This window comes from Protopterus annectens, chromosome 5.part0, assembly GCF_019279795.1.
Source record: "Protopterus annectens isolate FY-2018-M chromosome 5.part0, PAN1.0, whole genome shotgun sequence".
Classification (NCBI taxonomy): domain Eukaryota; kingdom Metazoa; phylum Chordata; order Ceratodontiformes; family Protopteridae; genus Protopterus; species Protopterus annectens.
Genome location: NC_056735.1, coordinates 1,814,008,379 through 1,814,014,378, shown reverse-complemented (window position 1 = coordinate 1,814,014,378; position 6,000 = coordinate 1,814,008,379). Strand labels below are relative to the sequence as shown.

Here is a 6,000-nt window from a genome sequence, read left to right as displayed (position 1 = left end):
CAGGGCCCATGGTATTTAACTCCTACACTAATCTCATTATCTCAGGTTTAAACTGAATGTATAATGCACACATCAGTACAAGGCTTGACTCTCCTTGCCAGCATCAGTTAGTATGCAAAGGGTAATTAACCTTAAGTATATAATGTAAATGTGCATACTAGGAGAACTATCAAATAATCAAACAAACAAAGTGTTGAACACTCATATGGTCAAAACCATATCATCGACATTTCAGTCCATAGAAACAAACTCAAGACAACACCCACACACACTACAAAAACTGCATTTTCAAAGGAGCTTGCCCCCTTGCACTCATCACACCCCCTGCTTATTATATATACCAACTCTGAAATCACACTACAGTGGGGAAAAGGGAAAATTGCCTGATTTCTACTGTAATGCACTCTCAGTCAGAACTGTTTGACAAACTGAATTGTTGATGACATTGGGTCCGACTATATCACATTCGACAATTTGTCTATTTGATTATTTGATAGGTATCAGTACGGGTCTATGTTGCAACATCAAAAGCATGTTTCAGCAAAATGTACATGAGCGAACTCACTTTCGCAAAAGTGCATTTTATCGAAAAGGCAATTTCGCTAAAAAAAAACACGCCACAAAAACTACACAAATAAAACACTATTCACGTTTATGCAGGGGGGCAAGTCCTCCTGCACCCCCCATGTGGGGGGCTGTGCCCACTACACCCCACTACTTCAATATTCTCACTCTGAGATCGCACTAAAGTGGGGAAAAGGGAATATTCCCTTATCCCCGCTATACCACGATCTAAGCAACATTTTGCTTAGTTGTACAATCAACACTACATGTTGATGTATAACTAAATCTACATGCAAACTGCGTGTTGTTTTTTTTTTCTTTATTTCTTTATTTTTTTTGCAAAAGTGCATTTTCGATAAAATGCATTTTCACTAAACTGAATTTGCTCAACTACGTTTTGATTAAACGTACTTTCGATATTCAAACTAGGACCCATCCATACATACTGTCCTGATTCCAAGTACTGATCACAGTTATAATCACTGGCTACCCCAGGACTTCACCCATCCCAGTGACTTTCAGTGCAAATTTACCAGCAGTAGTCAAGTAGGAGTTGTTTTGTGTATACATATATATATATATATATATATATATATATATATATATATATGTTTACCTTTACATGTTCAATGGTCAAATCTTCGAACCCGCTGCAGTGAACTGTAAACAGCAAAATTCCAAAATTGTGAAAACCGAAGCACCGAATTATGAAATGTCACCCTTTTTTTGACCCATGGTATCATTTGTTTCAGTGGTGGTGTGTTTTGAAATGTCGAAATTCAATTATTTTATGAATTTCAGGAATTCGCCGTTAGGAATTCGCATATCTGGTTCACGGATGTGCATGTACGACCATTTGACTTTCAAACATGTAAAGGTAAACCTATATATATATATATATATATATTATATATATATTATATATATATATATATATATATATATATATATATATATATATATATATATATGGTTTATTATTAGAACCCTGAGTGCAGATTAGACGAAACTCGGAATGCCGACTAACAGTTAAGCAATTCTGTTTCGTCTAATCTGCATAAGTGCGAGGGAATCCTATAGGGAATGCAAAGTGCATTCGCAAAACTGTCATCGGTGACGTGAACATGGTAAGGTTCATTTGCGGTACAGTGGGGATTGGAAAATTACCCTTTTCCCCACTGTAGTGCGACCTTGGAGTTGGAATATATAAGTGGCAGGGGATGCAAGGGAGCTTGCCCCCCTACAAAACATATGAGTGTTAGTAGTATGGGTGTGCTCTGTACTGCTTGCTGTTGTAGCTTTTGTACTGCAACTAAGTCAAATTCAACTTTTGCAGTACTTTTTGCATTGCAAAGGGTTTACTGTTGCGAACATCGGAGGTGTTATGATAGTAAACCTATGCACACACACACACACACACACACACACACACACACACACACACACACACACACACACACACACACACACACACACACTCGCATAGCACATGATCACATGTACATGCCCGACAGCTTCTTCCCTTCCCATGTATATGCTTCACTGCCAACAGTTAAACAAGAACACACCTTACAGCTTAAGATTTTTAAGCTAAGTGAATTTTTAAATAGTCAGATGCTACAAATTAGCTTGGGGCAGTCAACCTTCTATGGGCAGTTGCCCCACAGTTGTAAGTACATGAAAAATCAACTCTTAAACCATGAACTAAACCATCAGCCAAAATCATTCAAAGCTGAAAAATGAAATTAGTTTACTTGAACTAAACAACATGAAGTTTTAAACTTGAAACAGTATATACAAACAGAAACATTCTTGCACGTGGAGTTAAAAACATTAGAAAGGCAGATAATGTTCAGAAAAAATCTTTAACAAACAAACTAAAATTTATTTGCTTATGGCTAAAATATACACTGTTTCATTCTGTTACTGATTTTTACAAGCAAAATGGAACTGTCAAAGTGTTTGCAGGCAGTATAGCTTGAAATCTGCCTCCAGGAGTATCATCCAGCTAGCAAAACAATAATTCTTGTAGCTTATATATACTTTTTGACTTAAGAATCCAAATGGGATTTTTGTATTTAGAAGATGCATTTCCTGTTTTGTATATTTTTCAGAAGGGAAAAGGAGAGTGTTGCAACAAGCTACAAATAAGACCTAGTGCAACAACTTTGAAAGTGACTACACATGCACTTCAGATTTGCACAGTACAGAAGGAGACGGTTTCATTTTTAAACTGCAATACATTTTCACAGTGGTAAATACAGCTAACAACCCTTTTATACATTTTCGACTACCATAATGGAATGCAAGGGCTGCAGGTTATTGCCCAGATGATAGATCATTCAATGAATGATCCTATAGACACCATCTAGAATATTCCAACTCCAAGGGCATCCTAACTACTGTACTGTAATCACAATAGTACATGTTATTCACACGTGATTATCTGTTAACATCTGAAAATCTGAGGCATGCCACCACTGTACAGAAGCAAACTTTTTTCTTTAATTTTTTTTTTTAGTGGCATATTTAAAAATGTAAAACAGGCTGAAAGAGAAACAAATAACTATATTACCCATATAAGCAGAGTTAAAAATGTAACAGTAGCAAAAAGTTCAGTAAGCCCTGTATAAGCCATACTTGACAAAATTAGAATACACATTTCTAAATGAATTCTGATTGAAAGTTAATCAGCTGGAATAAATCAGTAATTCAGTGCAGGTTCTGTACTGTAAATCATGGGAAAACTAAGCAGAAAAGTTTATGATTATGTTGCCAACTTGATCAAAATAAGACCTTTTATAGGTTCCATTCCACAAATAAACAGCTGGTATGTTTTCAATTTTATGATTTGCCTGTATAAAATTTCTTATTGTTTTCTGATATATTTATTGCAACTTTATTTCCTTGTTTAGTTCATATTCCTTTCCGGCTCCTCAAAGGAATATATACCTCTTTTTATGCCTATTTTTTCAAACCATACAATGTATTTCATTTTAATTCTTTTGGCATTTCTAAACATATTACTTGCAGTGTTTCACCCAGTACAGGAAAGAAAACGATTATAACTTAGTTTCTAAACAAAGACCCATAATTTGAAGGTTACTTGAAAGAAAATCAGCAACCAAATTATTCACATAATGTAATTTTAATAAACAAAAATAAAAAGAACCCTTGTGTACAAAATTTTAATTTTATGTACAATGAAAGACAATGTGTTACAGTTTACCAAGTGCTTTGTGGATTGGATTTTGAAGCGAAAATCAGCAAATGTGTTTATAATCATTACAGGCTCTTTTTATCTATACCATACAGCAGCAAACATGTCAACATTAATAATCATCTGCTAAAGGAAATACTAAAGTTTGTTCTAGCATAGGCTTCCAAGTTTTGCACATTACTTACTTACATTATATTACTGAAGCATATAAGCAAAGCATTTCAAAGTAATACATTTTGCATATACCTGCATAAATTATGCAAAATTCAAGTTCTGAACATTCATATGTATAATCTTGGTTAATTATAATACTAGCCTATTGTGTGACCATAAGCATACATTCACTGTCTTAACAGATTTAAAAATCAGATATCACTTTCATAATATCTTTATGAAATGGAAGAAGTGATAAGCATATTTTAAGGAAAGTGGTATATAGACTCTATGGAGGCTTAAAATGCTTCTTGGTTTGGTACACAACAATTTTACAGAGGCTTGTGCCTGTTGTCACTGGTACAGTGTGTAATTAAAAATCACATCCTGTAAGACTCAACGTTATTTATCATAAATCTCTTTCTGTAAGTACATTCCATGCTACTTGTATGAAGAACTCATCATGCCTTTCTTTCTCCATTTATTATTATCTCCAGCAATGCAGTACTGGTTTGTCGTTTCCTTTGTTTAGAAAAGAGACCTGTAGTAAGTGCAGAAGAAATATATTACTAAGGGATCTAGGACATCAGTCCTCAAGTATAAATACCAAAGTATCCATATAGTTACAGGATTAAATGGTTAGACAGATTGACAAATTTAGTTTTTATTAAATCGCTTTAGTAAACTGTGTTTAGGAAATTTTTCAGTTAGAAAAATAACTGCTAAAAAGATTAAAAACTTACAAAACTGCAGTCATTAGTCTTGTCACAGCATATACTCTGAGGCATTCTAACAGATTTCATTTGACTAGTAGACAATGCATTCTAATATACTAAGTGTAAATGACAGCAGAAGTGGTGACAGTCACTGAGATACAGTACAGAAATGGATTGTCTATCACAAATAATGTCTCAAATTAAGAGTCATTCATTCTTTCTCTGGCACCCAATTTATCCATTTCAAGATCATGGTGAGCCTGAGCCTATATTATTACTGAAAAGGCACAAGGCAGACAAACTAATTTTAGATGAGGTATTATTGCATAACAGGATGCATACACACATGCACATTCACGCATGCACACAAACACACACACACACACACACACACACACACACACACACACACACACACACAAAACACAAATACACACATGCATGCACACGCACACACACACACACACACACACACACACACACACACACACACACACACACACACACACACAATAATCTGGAACACAGCCAATTCATCTACTGCATTTTTTGGGGATGAGAAAAGAAACTGAAGCAAAAGGAAAAACCCCAAATGGGCATAGGGAATACATGCAACCTCTGCATAGAAGGCACCACAGCTAGTAACCAAATCAGATAAACAACAGCCATGAGGCAGCAATGTTAGCGGCTGCACAGTTAGAGCCATGAGGCAGCGATGTTAACTGCTGCATGAGGCAGCAGTGTTAACTGCTGCACAGTTAAAGCCACAAGGCAGCAGTGTTAACTGCTACACAGTTAAAGCCATGAAGCAGCAGTGTTAACTGCTGCACAGTTAGAGCCACGAGGCAGCAGTGTTAACTGCTGTATAGTTACAGCTTGAGGCAGCAGTGTTACTGCTGCACAGTTAAAGCCATGAGGCAGTGTGTTACCTGCGGTACAGTTATAGCCATGAGGCAGCGATGTTAACTGCTGCACAGTTAAAGCCATGAGGCAGCAATGTTAACTGCTGTACAGTTCTCTGAAACTGCTCCATCAGGAAAATAGCCCATTTCTTCTTCTTGGTGATACAACCACAGTGTTGCCTGTATTAGTAAGAGTGGTGCAGGATGTATCGCCCTTTACAGGGTGACAGGATCCCTCTCACATAAAATATTTTTGTACTGCATGTGTGTTTTGGGGTTTTGATTGATATATATATATATATATATATATATATATATATATATATATATATATATAGATATATAAATAATGTTTATGGTTGTCTAGCAAAAATACAAGACTGGCTACTGCAGAACACTCTGATATCACTGTTCCTTGGAGTGGGGGAGTCTTGAAGCTGCAACA

General features: G+C 35.8%; 1 protein-coding gene across 1 annotated transcript in view; it reads right to left on the bottom strand.

Moving 5' to 3' along the window:
• Window positions 1–3,743: 3,743 nt before the first annotated feature.
• Window positions 3,744–6,000, bottom strand: part of IMPG2 (interphotoreceptor matrix proteoglycan 2) — a 1,485,782-nt gene continuing 1,483,525 nt past the window's right edge. The window contains exon 23 of the mRNA XM_044072040.1: window positions 3,744–4,478. The gene's annotated coding sequence lies outside the window, so the exon portion shown is untranslated. The remainder of the gene's footprint in view (window positions 4,479–6,000) is intronic.